This window comes from Pan paniscus, chromosome 3 (assembly GCF_029289425.2).
Source record: "Pan paniscus chromosome 3, NHGRI_mPanPan1-v2.0_pri, whole genome shotgun sequence".
NCBI classification, from domain to species: domain Eukaryota; kingdom Metazoa; phylum Chordata; class Mammalia; order Primates; family Hominidae; genus Pan; species Pan paniscus.
In genome coordinates this window covers 62536810-62557887 of record NC_073252.2, presented here as the reverse complement: position 1 = coordinate 62557887, position 21078 = coordinate 62536810, and positions in this window count along the sequence as shown.

Here is a 21078-nt window from a genome sequence, read left to right as displayed (position 1 = left end):
AAGTAAGCCTCCTTTGTTGCTGATGAACATACATGGAATTTGGGGTAGTAGATCCATCACTGCCTTCCTAGACCTGGCATTAATAATTTAAGGCTAGAACTTTACTCATGCTTTTTGATAAAGGTGAGCAGAACAAAATTTCTTCTGCCCAACAATGCCCCAAAACTCCTTAAAGACTCTTTTTTTCCCTATGTCTCAGCCACACTTGCTTCGACCTAAATCTATCCTTCTAAAAGTTCGGCCCTATTTCATCCCTGCAGAATCATTAAAAATAAACCTATTCTCTCTTTCTTCTTCAAATGAAGACAGCTGGCTCTAGAGAGACACGCCTAGTCCTCTTGGCCATTTCTGATTTAGATGTTGCCAAGTTCTTTAGTCATTTTTGACTTACTTTCTCTGGAACAAGCTGTAATTTGTTTGTTTTTCCAAAAGTATAATCATGAGATCTGAATGTGATATTTTAGGTAAGGAATAAGTAGCAGAAGATATTCTACTCACTCATTTCATATCATAGATTTCCAAAAATCCTGACTTTGCTTGAATTGGCATTTGTTAGCCATTTACATATCAGGCTTAGAGTTAATTAAAATTTCAAGATTTTTTAGAAATTCTGATGCACATGTCCTTAATGCTGATGTTTTTAGCAACTAAGGGAATGTTTTTCATCCAAGTTCTGAAAACCCATATTCTTAAAACCACTTACTAGTTTTGTAAATCTAAATCACTTCCATATCTTTATGAACCTGTTTCAACTTAAATTGAGTTTATAGTTGCCCTCTTTCAAGGTCATATTAGTTTGCTGAGGCTGCCATAATAAAGGACAATAGAGTGGGTGGTGTAAACAACAAATTTATTTTCTCACAGTTCTGAAAGATAGAAGTCCAAGACCAAATTGTTCACAGGTTAGTTCCTCCTGAGGCCTCCCTCCCAGCTGGTAGACAGCTGTCTTCTCCCTGAGTCTTCTTTACATGGTCTTCCCTCTGCGTGTTCGGTGGCCTCATCTCTCCTCTCCTTATAACAACACCAGTCATATTGGATTGGTGTTCTTATGACCTCATTTAACCATAATCACCCCCTCAAAAATCCTATTTTCAAGTATAGTGACATTCTGAGGTAGTAGGGGTTAGGACTTCAGCATATTAATGGGTTAGGGAGACACAATTCAGCTCCTAACAAGGGTGATTGTATAATAAAATGAAATAGTACTAGTAAAGCATTCCCAGAATATATGGACTTTTTGATATGTCTCCAGCATGTAGAGTATCTCCTGGCACATAACATGTTCTTCGTTAATTAATACCTGTTGAATAAAGAAAATGAAATAAAGTAAACTGTTTTGCTAATTAAATGCTAATTAAATATTAGCTCCTTTCTTTCTCTCCTAAATCTCTTAAATTTCATTTTGCTGACAGATCTCAAATTATTCTCTACATGAATGTGTGGTGCACTCTGTTCATGGAAAACTCAGCACAATCAGAGAGTGTGCCTTGTTTTATTCCATCCTTCCAAAATGCTTAGTGAAACATTGTACACATGGAATAGTTTCTCAATAAATGCTTGTCAGCAGCCTGAATCAGATGATGGACCTTTATAGGAGAAAAGACAAAACTTTCTCTTTGCCCTCTGAAAGTTTGCTGAAAATCAACCAATAAAAGGCAGATTAGTAGGAGACAAGGCATACAAATGTATTAGCATGGATAGGAAATCACAGAGCGATTACCCCACCACACAGTAAGGCACAGATGGCTAGATACCCTTCCTCTTAAGAGAAAGGGAGATAGGGAAGTGTGGATGATTTTAGGGGGGTAGTAAGTGACTCTTAGGGAGATTCAATGGGCTTGAAGAACAAACAAACAATGCCCTGGGACAAAGTCTGTTGAGCCCATCAAGCAAACAATAATTTGTGACAAAAGTCTATCCAAGTGTGTTGACAGACTTCAGTCTTTCTTCTTTCAACGTGTGTTTCATTAATGAAAACTCAGGGAAGGGACCAGCGGTAATTGTTTCCTTCTTTGGCAGGTCCAGACTTTAGGCAGATAAGGGAATGTCAGAGAAAAATTTCATCATGGGCTTTGAAAAGACAGAGGATTCAGAGACACAGAGAGGGAGGTCAGAGAGACCTTGAGGCATCTTCTTCAGTTCAGCACGTCAAAGCACCATATTTTGGGGTATCCATTTTTGAAGTTTCTGTCTGAAACTTCCCTAGAAGTTTACACACTAAAATCTGAGTTAGTACCTGTGGAGAAAAAGTCCATCCTATAGCTGAATGGCAAAGGATCCCACTAAGCCAGTCTCCCATTTCTAGAAACAGGCCAGTCCATTTAAACTGTTGTGTCTCATTTCAGAAGATGGTGGTGCAGACAAGTTCTCAGAAGAAAAACAAAGGTTAATGTCTGGAATAGTCTATAAGCAGTTTCCTTATAGTCTGAAAGACAGTCAGACTCAAAGCATCTTCAGTTAAAGTGGAAGTAGGCAGTGGCAAGCTGATGAATTGTTCTCATTTGTAGTTTGTGTGTCACGAGGTTGTTTATACATGAGCTTCAGTTTGCAGAGCCTCAGAAAGAAAAGTAGCAACAATTTCACTGAGTCTAAGTCAGAAAAATGGAAGAAAAATTTGGAAATGTTTGGAGACTAATAGCCAAGAAAGAATTCAAGATTCAGTTCAAATTGTAGGAAAGTGATAAAAACTTGAAGACAATGAACACCAGCCTGAGAAACATAGGAAGACTCTGTTTCTACAAAAAAAAGGAAGAAAAAGAGAAAGAAGAAAGCAATTAAGAAAGAAAGAGAGAGAGAAAAAAAGAAGGAAAGAAAGAAAGAAAGAAAGAAAGAAAGAAAGAAAGAAAGAAAGAAAGAAAGAAAGAAAAGAGAAAAGAGAGCAGGAAAGAAAGAGAACGTTCTTTTAAATTAACCAGGCCTGGTGGCACCTGCCTACAGTCCCAGCTCCTTGGTAAGCTGACGGCTGAGGGAGGATAGTTTGAGACCAGAAAGTAGAGACTGCAGTGAACTATGATCACACCACTGTCTTCCAGGGTGACAAAGCAAGACCATTTCAACAAAACCCAAAACAGAAAAACAGAAAAGAAGCAAAACAAAACAAAACAAAAAAACTATAAACTGGCTAAAATTTAATAACAGGTATGTCATAGGTTTTTTTCCAACACATATTTTTTCTCTTTCCAGTCTCTTATTTTTACCAAAGACCAATTTATTTGCAAAATAAGTTTTAGTTTTATGATATTTGGCTTAATTATTTGCATAAAGTGCAACAATAGTAGTGATTGGCCATATAGATTCTATTTAAATTGGCTTTTCTGAACTCTTTCATAATGAATCTCAGATTAGACTTTTGAAGTCTGTTGAGGATAGGAAGCCAAGCCAAGGATTTGCCATCAGACTGTGTCTGTAATATCTGAATGAATTGGGTAATTTCTCTCTTCTTCCAGTCCCAAAATATATTGAGGCTTCTGGACCTGTCAGAAAGTGACATTCTTTACTTACCACAAGATCAGAAACATTGAAAAGGAACCATGTAGATAAAGTACCAGGTCAGTCTTTCCAAAGGGCTTTTCATCAGTTCAATAAAGTCAACCTCAATTCTTCAAAGCAGTCTGGACATATCTGAAAATATGTCATTCCAGTCAAAATGTTGATAAAATAAGCAGCATTTCTGATTGTGTCCTGTTGCAAAATAAAACATATTCTTATCTAACTTATGCAAATAATTATATTGCCGTAAGATAAGAATACTCATAAACAGTTTCCAAATTCTGGAGAAATCAGGTAGAGGGAAAGGTAAATGTTTCAATTTTGCTCACAAAAGTTTACTTTACCCAATTGCTGAAAGCTACACATAACTCAAAAGAAAAAAAATCTTGACTCTGGAAAAGAAAACATAAAAAGAATCAGCAATGTTTCAAACAAAAAGTCATTAAAAATCATTTATGACTGCCATCAGTTCAGTCCTGTGTAATTAATTCTTGTTCTTCTTAATGTTGAGTTAGCAATCTTCATGAATCAATTAGGTTTATTTTATTAGAGTTCTGGAAGTTTTTATTTAGCCCAATTATATGATCCAGTGTTATTTGAAACCTGTATTTAAGAGTACTTCTCATGGTTCTTTCCATGAATTTTCTTGAAGGTAAAACACGTTAGAATTCACAAAGAGATTTTAGAAGAAAAAACATCAGGATAAGGCAATTTACTTAATATACCAAGACATATCAGATTTCTAGGAATTCCATACAATTTTGGAACACATATTAATAACATCCATACAAATAAACACCATTTCTTATTTGACAATAATGACAGTATAATTTTAACATATGAAAGAAGCCTAATATGTCTCCCTTAGACTTTCAGCGTCCTCATTTGGACTTCCAAGGGTCCTAACATCCAAAAATCTGTTTAAGGTCAAAAAGGTAGATTTAAAATTTGTTATTTGATTTTGGGAAGTTTGTCAAATATCAAAGGTTTAAAACACTTAATATCAAAATAAGGGACGCTTAAAACACTCAATCAAAATAGGATCACAGGTCACTATAAAAGATTAATTAATTTAGCCAAAGTAATAATTCAAAAATTTCAAAAAGCAAAAACCTTTACTCTTAGAGAGAAAGGAGACTCGGTTTTCCAAATAGTCAAAAGCCCTAATAAAGACAATATGAGACTTTCTTCCTCTCTCTTTACCTCCCTCTCAACTTTACCCTTGTATCAATGTATTATTAATATGAAACCTAATTTTAATAAAACCTTATAAATAGATTTATCTAATCTCAATCAGCTTTGGCCACATAAGATTGCGATAAACCTTTTATAACCTCTTAAATTTTTCCTATTCTTTCTTTTCCCAACATTCTTTTTCCATTTAGTTTTATCAATTCTCATTTTTTATTTCTTCAATTTAAAACAACATTTAAAAATCTTTAAACTAAACAAAACTACTTTTTCTTTAACAAAAGTCATATTCTCACACCTTCTTTATAACCTTCCTTACCAAAAACACATCCTATTTTCTTTATACACTTTGCATACAGAAGTGTTTCTCTTATATCTAGTTGTTTAAATTACATAGTAAACCTAACTTACAATAAGAAATATAGAAAGAAAGCAATTTTAATTATTATGTATCAGATGCAGAGCCCAGGACAAAAGACAGACCTGCGAAGACAATGCCTAGAGGATCTGACCCCTCCCAGCATGGCCAGGAAGCATAGATGGGCCAGGGAGGATGAGGCATAGGCACTGTGGGCATACATGTGTCCCTGCGCCTGACCATGGCCAATTGTCTAGACCTCAGAATTTAAAGCCTCAAAACCAAAAATATAAACTCATAGACAGATCAAACAAGCACAAAAATATCACAGAAGCAACAGCTTTGTGACCTGAAAACATCTATCATAAATAGTATAAATTAGTCTGATGAGTAGACCCAGACAAAAATATCTAAAACTCTGAAGACATTTCTATTTTGCCAACAATTTTAAAATTAGCTTTATTTACCAAAAACGACTAAAGCCACATGAACTTGAAAAGCGGGCTAGTTAATTTATGAGTACTCATTTATTTATGTTAGTGTGTTACCACGTAGCCAATATACAAACACATGTACAAACATATATGTACATGCAGACACAACATATGACATACACAGGTGCACATGTGTGTTTCTAAAAGCCAAAGATATAAAAGAGTTCCGTGTAAAAAACAGTAGAGCTTTAGACCTAAGAGTAACCTCTTCATGCTCTTGAGACTGCACAAGGAAGACAGAAGACCCCAAAATGAGGATTGTGGTGCCTTCTTCTGTGTTCCTCAAGAGGTCTCAGGATCATTACGAGTCCCTTCCAGATTCTTTCATGTGTTATCAAAGATAAGCACTGCAGGAGGAGGAGTAAAGTAAATGGGAGAAATTTTCTCATAAGAGGCAATTTGGGGAGATTTTTAAGCTTTGTAAAAGGTCAATGAAGTTTTATTTTTTCTTTAGCAAAAATCATACCCACAGAAAGGAAGTAAATGGAAGCAGCAAGCATATAACTTTTTAAAAGAGGTTTTGATTCACTGAAAAAACTTCCCAGAAACAGAATACAAAATAGAAAAAGCAGAGAGTTATTTTAAAAAAGAAATACTCTTGAATATCAGCTTTTAATAAGCCGCTTTCTGACCACAGAGCTCTTTAAAAAAAGAAAATTTCCCTCAAATCTCTTATTATCAAATCTTAGCCAGGACAAATCGACAATATTTTTGGCTTTTGAGCTTTTTTTGCTTTTGTTTTTAACCAAAAGTACCCTCCAAGTAACTCACCAAAATGAATAGGGCTTAACCAAAATTATGACTTAACCAAGGACACACAGGTCATCTCCAAAGAGGTGCAAAGCAGACCTCACAAAAATCCAAAACTACGCCAAAGACAGCTGAAAGAAAGGAAAGGTTCATTAGCCACAAATGGGGTACAACCCATATCTGTCTCCATATACTCTAGGCTCTCAGCTTCTCAGCTGACCACCTATAGACAAAAGTCCAAAAGCCCAGATGTCCCCACAGATGGAAGAAGGCAGAAAATCAACACTTGTCCATAGAAGGGAAAAGAATGGATAACAAATGGGTACCCCCAAAGTTAAGCTTCACGCAAGTATCAAACTAAAAGGGACTGGTTATCTAACCAAGCATCAAACCTAAGGTTGTTAGAGTGAAATCATAGAATTTTAACTACTAGACTACAAGGTAAAGAAGCCATCACTGTAAATTTCACAGGGGTCCAAATCAGGCAGTTTGAGGTTACAAATAATTTTAACTTTGCTTTAGGTCAAATTTTTGTTTTTTAATTTCATCAAGATAAGTTTTAAGGCTTCCTATGACACTATTATGTGTCTTTCTTTTAATCTGATCTTCCCACAAGGCAACTGTTTAGAATGAGGAGCTCTGAAACCTTTTTTTTAAATTTCGGGGTCTTTCTAATTTAAAGAATCCGTCTTTTGGCCACTAATGACTAGAATTTCTTATGGTGTGCTTATTCCAATAGCAACTCAGTCCAATTAAGCTTCTTTATGGAAATCCCAGGAAGTAATTTTTCAGGTTTAAAATAAGTTTTTCTTTTCTGGAGAGGACATGAAAGAGGCAGTCTCCATGATCCAAAAAAATTCACTCCCAGGTATAGGCCAGGATAGAAAATGACTCGTGTTGCCACAGACAGTTTAGGATGGTGTTTCTGCGTACAGTACCTTCAGTGTTCCACAAATCTGTAGAAAGCTGCCATTCACAGACCCATTAATCCATGACTCTAGGTAGGCCCTCCTGGGATTGTACTTTCCCAAGACTAACCAGGCAACAAATGATTGAGACAACAAAAGCCCCTTACGCCAGCTTGACATGCTTGGAACAAGAAGTGTACTGCTTAAAATCTCAGGGGTTTCCAACATTTTCCAACTGATCACTGGATATGACCCAAAAATCATGCCTCCTAGATGGCAGAGACCAAGAGAGACTGTTGCTACTAGATCTTTTTTTTTTTTTTCTTTTCTTTTTTATTGATCATTCTCGGGTGTTTCTCGCAGAGGGGGATTTGGCAGGGTCACAGGACAATAGTGGAGGGAAGGTCAGCAGATAAACAAGTGAACAAAGTTCTCTGGTTTTCCTAGGCAGAGGACCCTGCGGCCTTCCGCAGTGTTTGTGTCCCTGGGTACTTGAGATTAGGGAGTGGTGATGACTCTTAACGAACATGCTGCCTTCAAGCATCTGTTTAACAAAGCACATCTTGCACCGCCCTTAATCCATTCAACCCTGAGTGGATACAGCACATGTTTCAGAGAGCACAGGGTTGGGGGTAAGGTCACAGATCAACAGGATCCCAAGGCAGAAGAATTTTTCTTAGTACAGAACAAAATGAAAAGTCTCCCATGTCTACCTCTTTCTACACAGACACGGCAACCTAGATCTTAAATCAAGCTCTCAAAGACATGAAACAAAATGAGAGGGGAACCTCATACAGTTTTTATTTGGGAGACCTACAGGAAAGTTTATCTAAATAGATGCTGTTGTGATCAGAACCACAAAACTTACCAGTCCGCACATCCTGCTAAAACAACCAGCTTATAGAGATATGAGACCTATGTTCTACCCATGGTACCCCTCTTTGTGACAGAACAACAAACAAACAAACAAAAACAAAGACTATTTCTGGAAGGAAAGGGATCAAACAACATGAATATTCATACCAAAAAGTACACCAGAGACACTACACCCAAGACTTGTCACCTAAATCTTTTTATCCCATTAAACCAATATTTTGGAGGGGAAAAAGAGACAAACTGATTTTTAGCATCCACTCAACTGGATTCTGCAGAAATAGAGGCTGAGAGTCCAGCTGGTAAGAATTTATTTCCCTTCTGCCAGTTTGTCACATCCTGAGTTTCCTTGACTGCAGCTTCCAGAAGAGCAGAGTGACTGGTTATCCTGTTCATGATGCCAAAGCTGTAGAGACCAAGGGAAAACTTCCCCTTTAACCTCTGAAGGTTTGCTGAAACTCAACTAACAAAAGGGAGGTTAGTAGCAGACAAGGCATGCACATTTACTAACATGCATGGAAGAAATCACAGAGTGATTACCACACCACACAAGAAGGTACAGATGGTTATGTACCCTTCTTCTTAAAAGAAAGGGAGATGGGGAAATGTAGGTGATTTTAGGGGGCTAGTAAAGGATTTTTATGAGGATTCAATGAGCTTGAAAAACATACAATGGCCCGGGACAAAGTCTGTTGAGCCCACCAAGCAGACAATGGTTTGTGACAAAAGTCTGCTCAGGTGCGTTGACGGACTTCAGTCTTTCTTCCTGCAATATGAGTTGAGTTAATGAAAACTCAGAGAAGGGATCGGGGTGATTGTTTTCTTCTTTGGTGTGTCCAGATTTTAGGCAGATAAGGAAACTTCAGAGTACAACTTCTTCCTGTGGTTTGGGAGAGACAGTGGATTGAGATAGAACAGGGGAAGGTCAGAAAGACCTTGAGGCATTTTCTTCAGTTCAGCTCGTCAAAGTACCATGTTTCTGGGTAACAATATCTGCGCCCCAAAACATTCTCCACCAACAATCAATGAGCTGTTTTCTAAGATTTGTTTTTCTATCTCAGGGTAGGAATTAAATCCTAATTATTCTTATATCCCACCAAAAAAAAAAAAAAAAACCTCCATGGACTCATATAAACAGTTGATCAAAAATTTCCCCTTGAATGAAATTGAAATAAATATAATTGAATGAACAAAATGTTCTCCTTGCCAAAGGAAATTAAGAACCATTGCAATGACCCCCATTCCTATCCATACTTAAATTAATTTTTGCTTTCATTATTGTCCATTACTTCCTCTTTTCCAGCCCATGCTGCTGTTCCTTTTTTGTCACGTCCTAGAACAGGGCAAACCCATCAAATATCACTTTATCTTCTAATCTCTTTACGATCCTTGCCTTTCTCCTTCCCCCGTGCATTGTCAGTGTAAGGGCAAAGAGAATTCCCTCTGCCTCTGAAGGTTTTAGTCTAAGTTTGTTGAAATAAATTGACAATAGACTGATTAACAGAAAAAAAAAAGGATACAGATATATTAACGTTCATAGGGCAAAGGAGCCACATACAAAAAGAGAGGCCAGATGACTGAAGGTTTAGACTAGGTGCCTGGGACTGCTGTGGAGGGGTTGAGGGGCATCACAGGTTATGGATGAAAGAAGGAAGAGAAGCATGGCAAGCAAAATTTGGCATGTTATGCAAATATAATCTCTCTGGAAATTTCAGGGCTGCCCTCAGAAAGAATAGATGACAGCCTGTGCTAAAAGTTTCTCTGTCAGACTTTTAGAAGTGTGAAACTTTTAGTCTCCTTTTCCTGTGAGTTAATTTTTCCTAGATCTTGATAAGAGGGGTATGGAGGGGGGCATCAGAAAACCCTGTTTGCATCCACTATTTATCTCACTATGTAGATTTCCTCCACAGATGCAAATCTCCCCTACAAAAGGACAACTTTTCAAGGCTATCCTGTGGCTTATAGCCTCTCTGAATAGCCATCCCACAACATGTCAAAGTATATTCTGGGGTGAAATATTCTGGTTTACTTCACGAGAATGTTAAGTTGTCTCTGTGTTGCTGATCAGTGGCTAATTTCCTTTTTATCAGGAATAAAGAAACACTCAGTTGCCTCCTGCAATACCACTGGCATAATCCTGACACTATCACATCACAATGAACAGGAGGCCCATTAATAAACATGCAGTGCTGTGAAGAATTTCACTGATCCCTCTCCAGGTCATTAAATCTATACATGTTTGATGGGCAGTAAAAGAGAAATGTGGAATGATAATAGCAGCTGGAGGAGGCTGCTGCTCTCCTAGGCTGCTTTAACCACAAAAAAAGGCAGGAAATGATCCATGTATTTTTTTAAATATGTATATATTCTACTCATTATTACTAATTTCAAATGCCTATGCATATTTCACAGGCAGCTGGTTCATAAATAAAATTCAGGCTGAGATTTTAGCATTAAATTATTTCAACTTCAAGTAGGGTCATGGTATTCAGTTTGATTAAACAATGAGGAGTTGGGCTGTGCTCTAACGAGAAAAGTTTGTGTGTGGGTGACTTGGAGGGCAGGTGCTAATCAAAACACATTTCTGTTTGTCACCTTTTAAGATATACATAAATGATGTTGCCCTATGTTGATAAGATGTTAAGCAAATTCAAATTCTAATTCCAGAAACAAGTCATCAAGCCAATAAAGATAAAATAGTCTTACAAGTTTATTCTTTAAAGCTAAAATCAAAGTAATAATTTGTAGCATGACACAGGTCAGATTACTTCAGACCTTTTATTCCTATTTCTTACCTCAATTCAAACATAAACTATATATTGTAAAACAGAAAGTTTAAAATACCCAACGTTTAAAAATTAGCAAATTCTATCATAAGCCTACAGTGGTGGCCAACATTGAAGCAATGTAAATAAAAATATTTCAATAACCCCTTGGCAATTGAACATTCAATGGTTTTTGTATTTTGAAGGGAAAAAAATGATTTCTTTTCTCACCAATTGCTAAGTTCATGGCTAAGACCCCTATAACAAAAGACAAATTAACAAAAGAAAATAATACAAATTTGCTTAATGTGTTTTATGTGACACAGGAGCCTTCATAAGACAATAAAGGCCCAAAGAAACAGGGAAACCTGTGTATTTTTATTTCTGTTCTTTGTAGACTAGGGACTACAACTAGTCCCTAAGGCTAGTTGTAATGCTTTTTTGTGTCCCCATTTCAATTTGATCTCCCCACAGGTACCAATAGGGCATTTGTTTAGGATAAGAACTCTTTCAAATGCAAAAGTTTTCCAAATCAAAGGATTCATCGTCTAGTCATTGACAAGTGGGATCTCCAGAAGTGCACTTATTCAAAAAGTGACATAGTCAAATAATCCTTTTCGTGGTAAGACCTCGAGTTAACTTTCCAGGCTTAGAACAAATTTTTACAATGGATAAAGGGGGCATCCCTGGAGCAGGTGCAGAAGAAGCAACTCCCACGATCCAAGAGTCACTCCCAAAGATAGCTTTAAGAAAGCAAAGATCCTCATTGCCACAGGACATAGCAACTAAGGTAGAGATGAGACAAATTCCCCTGAGAGTTGGCATGGTCTGACAGACATTCCTTGGATTTTCTCTCCTTCAAAGCTAACCACTAGATCCAGATTTCCACAACCAGCATTCCTGGTTGGTGGAGACCAGGGAAAATTTCCTCTCACTAGTTACAAGCCAAGCTCTCAAGATACAATAAGACAGAAGGAGATCCTTTTCTGATTGTCTTTGTCATGACAAACACAAAAAGATAGAGACATGGGGAAAAAGACTATCTTTGGGAGTTAAACGATAAAAAAAATCAAGAGTACTTGAGCAAAATCACTAAAGTTGCTATGCCCAAAGAATTAGTTCATACAAAGATGTTTTCTCCTGCTAATCTAAACTTTAAAAGGGTGAGACAAGAAGTTTTTATATCCTCCTGTCTTGACTGAGCACTACAGACACAGATGTGAGATAGCTGACCTTGATAAGAATCCTTATCTTTTGCTGGCTTTTGTCAGTTGTCCCAGGGTTTTATCTGCTGGCTCCAGAGTAAGTCGGGTGTCTCAGCTGTCCTTCAATGGGTGCCAGAAACTATAGGGGAGGAAAGATTTCTTTCTTCACCCACTGATGGCTGAGGCACCCATAATGAAAGACAAAATAACAAGAAAAAAATACAAATGTATTTAATATAAGTTTTATATGACATGGGAGCCTTCAGAAATGAAGACCCAAAGAAACAGGAAAACCTGTGTGTTTTTATGGATGGGTTTGATGAAGAGCAGTCATGCTGAAGTATGATTAGACAAGGGGGTTATAACCTAATGTTAATAAGCTAGGAGGAATTTAGCAAGGCCTGTTTGTACAGTTTCTTTTCTGTCTCAGTGTCCTCAGAGATAATAACATTCCTATCCTCCAGGTATAGGGAGGGCGCTTCTGGGATGAGAGTCTTACAGTCTCCTTCATGAGAGGGGCTACTAGGGTTTACAACCTGCTTCAAGGAAGAAGAGGCAAAGGGAAGGTAAGAGTGACCTTCCTGCTTCTGCTCTATCTTCAAATGCTAAAGTGCCATAATTTGGGGTAGTGTGTCCCGAACCTCATCACTTTTATATACTCTTCAATAATTCTAAAATGTCATGATTTGTGGTCATTTTTAATTTTGCTGAGAATGAATTTGAATCGCATCTTCCTTCCGCCATGAGCCTGATAGGATGAAATAAACTGCATAGTTAGTGAATTTACCTGGCCAACCGCATCTGTTCATTTGTTCAGGCCCAATTTTATCTTCCTCTCCCATTTGTAGTAACTCACACAAAATAATTTTATAAATCAAAAAAGAAAAATAGATTTTTAAAATATTGTTGGCCTCCTTAACAATTAGAGATAGTACTTAGGCCTAAATTTACAGCCATATCTTTGGATTTACTCATTTCTCTGGGCATCTCTTATATATACGTGAGGTATATATATTATAAAACTTCTATTTGTTTTTCTCATTTTAATTTGTCGTTTGTTAGAGGGGTCCACCTCAACTAAAAACTATGAAGAGTAGAGAAAAAAATTATTTTTTCTTTCTACATATATATTTTAAAGGTAAGTGCTGGTCCCAACATTCTCTCTAAAACTTAAAGCAATGCCATTGTCTCTAAAACAAGGGAAATAATGGTACCCACTGAAATAATTGATGTGAGGATTAAATGTAATCATTTATGGTAGGTGTTGGCAATGCCTGGCAAATAGAAAGCTCTCAATTGATGCTATACATATTATTGATAGTCATTATTATAATAAGGAATTTAGTTTGAAGGATTGTATAACCATTTCTAGTATTCTTGTTACTTTTTTGGCTAGAATTACCACACTGCTTCAATTCTAAAATATAAACTTTTTCACATTGTAATATTTTAGAAATCTGGATATAGTCAGATACTCAGCATGTATATTTGATTTACTGAATTTTTTTTTCCTGAAAAGTTATTTTAAAAGTTATGGTTCATCTTATAATCAACAGAATGTTAAAACCAGGTATTATGTTATATCCTATTAGTGCTGTTGAAATACTAGGGAATCCAAGAAAGCCTTGCAATGTATCACTAACCAATATAAAGTTCCCTTGGTTCATGAAGTATGATTGTGTCATCAATATCACAACTCCATATTTGCTGACTGATGTTTTAAACCAAAATATACACACTTCAAAAGACAAACTTTTTGAGAGATATTAGCCTGTAGTTACACAAAAATTTCAACAAAAGCATTATTTTATAACCATTTATGAGAAAATGCCTATTTGGCATACAAGCATAAGCTCATGTTTAAATGAAATCTAGTGCTCACAATTTCCCTGTGAATAGCAAGCAATAAGGTAGTTTTTTTTCCTTTAGTAAATGTTGAAATGTTTTTTAGAAGCCATCACTGTTTTATATCTGATTTATTTGGTAACTGGTGAGAAACCTGACTAATCAGTTAGTTGAAAAACAAAGTACATGGACAATCAGCTAGACTGACAAAATTCAAACACCCTAAAGAAGGATGATACTCCTTCAAATAATCACACCCACATGTTTTCAAAAAAAAAAAAACTTCCAAGCAGTTGTTTTATTTTAAATATGCCTATAGAAAAACAAACGTGCTATTTTTTTTTTTTTTTTTTTTTGAGACGGAGTCTCACTCTGTCACCCAGGCTGGAGTGCAGTGGCACAGTCTTGGCTCACTGCAACCTCCGCCTCCCGGGTTCAAGCAATTCTCCTGCCGCAGCCTCCTGAGTAGCTGGGATTACAGGCGCCCGCTGCCACACCCAGCTAATTTTTGTATTTTTAGTAGAGACAGGGTTTCACCATGCTGGTCAGGCTAGTCTCGAACCCCTGACCTCGTGATTCACCCGCCTCAGCCTCCCAAAGTGCTGGGATTACAGGCGTGAGCCACCGCACCCGGCTATTGTTTTTTAAGAATTGCTTCATTCATGATATGTGTTTAAACCATGTTAAAACGTTTGACATAATTAGTGTCCCCACCAACACTAAACAAGACAGCTAAATCTTTGTAGCTCTCAGCTTTCTTGATCATGAATATTGTAGGGCAAAAATAATAACCCCCATAAATTCATAGTTGGAATGGACCTCTGTTATAAAAGACAAATTAAGAAGACAAAAACAAACAGAAGTTTATTAACATGTGCCTTTCATATATACATGACAGACACCCAGAGAATGAGTAATTCTCAAAGAAGTGGCTTTGAATTCCTGCATCTATAGCATTTTCAACAAAGAACAGTACAGTTTTAAAGAAAGACAAGATAAAGAAAAAGGACTTTGAGTATCTACAAGAAGCAACCTGGGGAAAGGCAAATGAGTGGCAGATATAGGCTAGTTAGTAAAGATTGTTAATATAAATTATTCTGGTATTATCTGCAGGCCAATGGGGGTCTAAAGCTGTCTTCAATTTTTAACCTTTGTTCTACCTAGTGTTGGGGGAGGGGGCTGGGGGGGCAGTGTCAGTCCATTTTATGTTGCTGTATCAGAATACTTGAGGCTGGGTAATTTATAAAGAAAATATGTTGGCCGGGCACGGTGGCTCACGCCTGTAATCCCAGCACTTTGGGAGGCCAAGGAGGGTGGATCACTTAAGGTCAGGAGTTCAAGACCAGCCTGGCCAACATGGTGAAACCCCGTCTCTTCTAAAAATACAAAAAGTTAGCGGGGTGTCACAGCGTGCACCTGTAGTTTCAGCTACTTGGGAGGCTGAGGCAGGAGAATCGCTTGAACCTGGGAGACGGAGATTGCAGTGAGCCAAAATCATGCCACTGCACTCCAGCCTGGGAGACAGAGCAAGACTCCATCAAAAAAAAAAAAGAAAGAAAGAAAAACAAAGAGAGAGAGAGAGGAAGGAAGGAAGGAAGGAAGGAAGGAAGGAAGGAAGGAAGGAAGGAAGGAAGGAAGGAAGAAAGGAAGGAAGGAAGGGAGGGAGAGAGAAAGAAAGAAAGATTATTTTTTTTCCATGGTTCTGTGGGCTGGAAATTAAGAGAGGCATGATGCCAGCATCTGCTTGGCTTCTACTGAGGGGCATCTGCTGCAACATAACATCGTGAGAAGGTCAAAGAAGAAGTGGACACATACAAACACAGAGAAAAGAAGAGAGAAAAAAACTTGAGGAGTGCCCTGGCTTTATAACAACCCACTCCTGTGGGAACTAATCCATTCACATGAGAACTAACCCAGTCTCAGGAGAGTGAGAATTTACAAACAAGAGAACAGAATCAAGCCATTCATAAGGGATCTGCCCCTATGACCCAAACACCTCCCACTAGGCCTCCCAACATCACACACTGGAGATCAAATTTTAACATGAGTTTGGTGGGAACAAAACAAATCATACCCAAACCACAGCAGGTAGTATATATTTTCTCCAAGTAAATTTTATGTTCCACTTCTAGACAAATAAAAGGAGGACAGAGAGCTCTTCTGCATCTTCTTCTTCTTAACTGTCTTCAGCTCAACAATCCCTCATATTTTGGGGAGACATATTCTCGTCTCTTACCAGCTAAAGATGTTTGTGATGTATAAGGTCTAAGGACTACTGGAAGGGAAAGTAGGAAAGTCCACCAGGAAAAGGAAAGCAAAATTGGAAATGGAAAATGCTAGGAATAGGGTCAGCATCTACTGAACAAACTCTAGTCATAAGGAAAACGAGAAATATCACTGTCTTATTATAAGAGTAGTTTCTTTAAACTTTTGAGAGGGACCACTAAGAAAATTGACTGAATTCTCTTCTGCAAATATGGCTAAAAAATCTGATCTCTAAAGATGAGCAGTCAAGCTGATGTGACAGCTATTGACCTAACTCCTTCTGAAAGATGGAGAATACATACTAATAGAATACATACTATTTACTAGTATGTAAATCGTTGAGCTGAAGACAATTAAGAAGAAGACGCATATTAGTATAATAGAATTCTAACATCACAGCAAACTCTGAAAACAAAGTGCTTTAGTTTGAATTCCAGCTATGCCACTTTCTAGCTGTGTGACCTTAAGGAAAATATTCAGCTCCTCTCTGCCTCAGTTTCTTCATCTATAAAGTTGCGGCAAATATTATCTATCTCACGAAATAGATTGAATAAGTCAATATAAATTAGTGCTTACACTGGTGCCTGACACATTAAAAGCATGCAGTGTTTTTTATTGTTAAATGTATAGATGTTTTGTTCCTTTACATCTTGCTCCAATTGGCATCTTTTGTCATAGCTTATAAGTGTTTGTAAGTCAGCAACCATTGATTCATATTTACCCTGCAAAATAAAGAATATGTAATCCTTTAGAGACATAATACCTATGGCATAGTCATGTCTTGAAATATTAATCTAATTGTTCTCTGTGTATTTCTCTCTCTCCTTCTTTTACCTGCAGCCAAAGGACTGACTGCTCTTTCTCCTCAAACAGACTGGAATAGAAAAGAAATTCAAGTAAACCTTTAGCACAAGTGCAAGAAGAAGATTCTGCATGGCATCCAGAGTGCCTCCAAAAGACTAGACAAGCCTGGGTAGGAGGGAAAAAGAGAAAGAAGGAGGATGGTTCAGATAGGATGTGAAGGAGGGTCTAAAGGGAGAATTCAAAAAAGGAAGGTGAACAATAACTTTCCATGACAGATAAGCAAAGAGCAAAGTAGAAGGGCCTCTGCTGAAGATGGGCTATCCTCTAGCATGGATCATTCTTTCACTGTCCCAGTGAGGCACCTGTCCTCAAACCCATACTTTAGAGGACCCTTCTCTGGCCCTTCTTCAGCTGTGTCCCTCCTCACTGGTAAGGAGTCTGTGAACCAAAGGAGACATGCCTATGTGAAAACTGCACTCTCCTTTGTACACTATATGCTAGGGAGCTCCATTGTCTCTAAGCTGCTTCCAGGACTTATGCCAGTCTTCTCCAAGCTCTGCTTCTAATGTGCCCAGTCTTAGGCCCAAGGTGTGGCCACAAGAAAAATGCTTGCAAAGATATGGTCAGAATTTGGACTTGTGGCTGAGGTGTACACAGGAATGTACATAAAGACCCTCATAATGCAGGATTGAGCTGGAAGTGAAATGAGAAGGCAGAGCCAGCTATGGGCTGTGTATTAGTCCTTTTTCATGCTGCTGATAAAGACATACTAGAGACTGGGAAATTTACAAAAGAAAGAGGTTTAATGGACTCACAGTTCCATGTGGCTGGGGAGGTCTCACAATCATGGCTAAAGGTAAAAGGCAAGACTCACATGGCAGCAGACAAGAGAAGAGAATGAGAACCAAATGAAAGGGGTTTCCCTTTAAACCATCAGATCTCATGAGATTTATTCACTACCACAAGAATAGTATGGGGGAAACTGCCCCTATGATTCAATTACCTCCCACTGGGTCCCTCTCACAATACAAGGGAATAGTAAGAGCTACAATTCAAGATGAGATGTGGGTGGGGACACAGCCAAACCATATCATTCTGTCCCTGGCCCCTCCCAAATCTCATGTCCTCACATTTCAAAACCAATCATGCCTTCCCAACAGTATCCCAAAGTCTTAACTCATTTCAGCATTAACCCAAAAGTCCACAGTCCAATGTCTCATCTGAGACAAGGGAAATCCCTTCTGCTTATAAGCCTGCAAAATCAAAGCAAGTTAGTTACTGCCTAGATACAATGGGGGTACAGGCATTGGGTAAATACAGCTGTTCTAAATGGGAAAAATTGGCCAAAGCAAAAGGGCTACAGGACCAATGCAAGTCCAAAATCCAGCAGGGTAGTCAAATCTTAAAGCTCCAAAAATGATCTCCTTTAACTTCATGTCTCACATCCAGGTCACCCTGATGCAAGAGGTGGGTTCCCATGGTCTTGGGCAGCTCCTCCCTCCCCTGTGGCTTTGCAGAGTATAGCCTCCCTCCCAGCTGCTTTCATGGGCTGGTGTTGAGTGTCTGTGGCTTTTCCACGTGCATGATGCAAGTTGTCAATGGATATACCATTCTGGGGTTTGGAGGATGGTGGCCCTCTTCTCATAGCTCCCCTAAGCAGCTCCCCAGTGGAGGCTCTGTGTGGGAACACCCCACCCCACATATCCCTTCCACACTGCCCTAGTAGAGATTCTCCATGAGTGCCCCACTCCTGCAAAAAACTTCTTGGACATCCAGGTGTTTGATACATCCTCTGAAATCTAGGTGGAAGTTCTCAAACCTCAGTTCTTGACTTCTGTGCACTTGCAGGCTCAACACCCCATGAAAGCTGCCAAGGCTTGGGGCTTGCACCCTCTGAAGCCACAGCCCAAGCTATATGTTGGCCCCTTTTAGTTACAGCTGGAGGAGCTGGGATGCAAAGCACCAAGTCCCCAGACTGCACACAGCAGAGGGACCCTGGGCTCAGCCCATGAAGCCATTTTTTCCTCCTAGGCCTCCAGGCCTGTGATGGGAGGGCTTCCACAAAGGTCTCTGTCATGCCCTGGAGATATTTTCCCCATTGTCTTGCTGATTAACATTTGGCTCTTCGTTACTTATGCAAATTTCTGCAGCCAGCTTGAATTTCTCCTTGGAAAATGGAATTTACTTTTTTATTATATTGTCAGGCTGCAAATTTTCTGAACTTTTATGTTCTGCTTCCCTTTTAAAATTGAATGCCTTTAACAGAACCCAAGTCACTTCTTGAATGCTTTGCTGCTTAGAAATTTCTTCCATCAGATACCCTAAATCATCTCTCTCAAGTTCAAAGTTCCACAGATCTCTAGGGCAGGGGCAAAATGCCACCAGTCTCTTTGCTAAAACATAACAAGAGTCACCTTTGCTCCAGTTCCCAACAAGTTCCTCATCTCCATCTGAGGCTACCTCAACCTGAATTTCATTGTCCATATCATTATCAGCATTTTGGTTAAAGCCATTCAACAAGTCTCTAAGGAGTTCCAAACTTTCCCACATTTTTCTGTCTTCTCCTGAGCCCTCCAAACTGTTCCTACCTCTGCCTGTTGCCCAGTTCCAAAGTCACTTCCACATTTTTGGGTATCTTTTCAACAGTGCCCCACTCTACTGGTACCAATTTACTGTATTAGTCTATTTTCATGCTGCTGACAAAGACTTATCAGAGACTGGACAATTTACAAAAAGAAAAAGATGTTTAGTGCACTCACAGTTCCACGTGGCTGGGGAGGCCTCACAATCATGGCAGAAGGTGAACGGCACATCTCGCATGGTGGCAGAAAAGATAAGAGAATGAGAACCAAGGAAAAGAGTTTTTCCCTTATAAAACAATCAAATTTCATGAGACTTATTCACTACCACAAGAACAGTATGAGGGAAACTGCCCTCCTGAGTAAATTATCTCCCACTGGGTCCCTCCCACAACATGAGGGAATCATGGTAGCTGTAATTCAAGATGAGATGTGGGTGGGAACACAGACAAACCATATGTAGGCTGGGTCCTGTATCTTTAGGCTGTATCTTCTGGTGTAGAACTATAAAAAGTATGAAATTTCTAAGTGGGACTCTGACCTTCTAAGTCATGTTGAAGGTATGCTTGTCAAGAATATGATAGAATATATTTCATTTACAAGTTTATCACCTTGATTTTTTGCTTTTAAAGATTTAGACTTACCATGTATGGGCTTCCATTTGTATTCTTTCTATGAGTTCCATGAATGTTAGTCACGTCCTGTGAGTAGGGAGAAGATGGCCCTGCCACTGTAACATGCATATTCCCTTTGTCTTAGTCCATTTTGTGCTACTATAACAGAATACCAGACTGGGTAGTTTATGAACAAAAGAAGTTTATTTGGCTTATGATTCTGGAGACTGGGAATTCCAGGATCCAGGGGCCACCTCTGATGAGGGTTTCTTCATTGTATCCTCCCATAGCAGAAGGTGGAAGGGCAAGTGAGCACATGAGACAGAGAAAGGATGGAGATGAACTTCATCCTTTTATCAGGGACCCACTCCTACGATAGCTAACCCATTCCCACAATAATGGCATCAAACCATTAACAAAGGCAGAGCCCTCATGACCTAATTACCTTTTAAGTGCCTTATCTTTTAATAGCATCACAATGGCTATTAAGTTTCAACATGAGTTTTGAAAGGGGGATTCAAACCATACCACCAGTTAACTATGAGGTTTCTGCACCCTAATCAAAGCGGTCATCCACTAGATTTTAAGCCCCAAAAGGCAAATATCATATATGTTTTATTCAATACTATATGTAAGGGTTGGCAAAATAAAACCCACAAACCAAATTCAGCTGTCTGCCCGTTTTTGTGTGACCGATGAGATATGAAAGGTTTTTAAATGATCAAGAAAAAAATCAAAGAATACTATATGGCAACTGAAAATTACATGAAATTAAAATTTCAATGTTCATAAATACATTTTACAGGCCACAGTTGTTTGTTACATGTTGTCTATGGCTGCTATCACACTACAATGGCAGAGTTTAACAATTGTGGAGGCCACAATTGTTATGGTCCACAGAGCCTAAATTATTTGCTCTTTGTCTGAGCATAAAAATT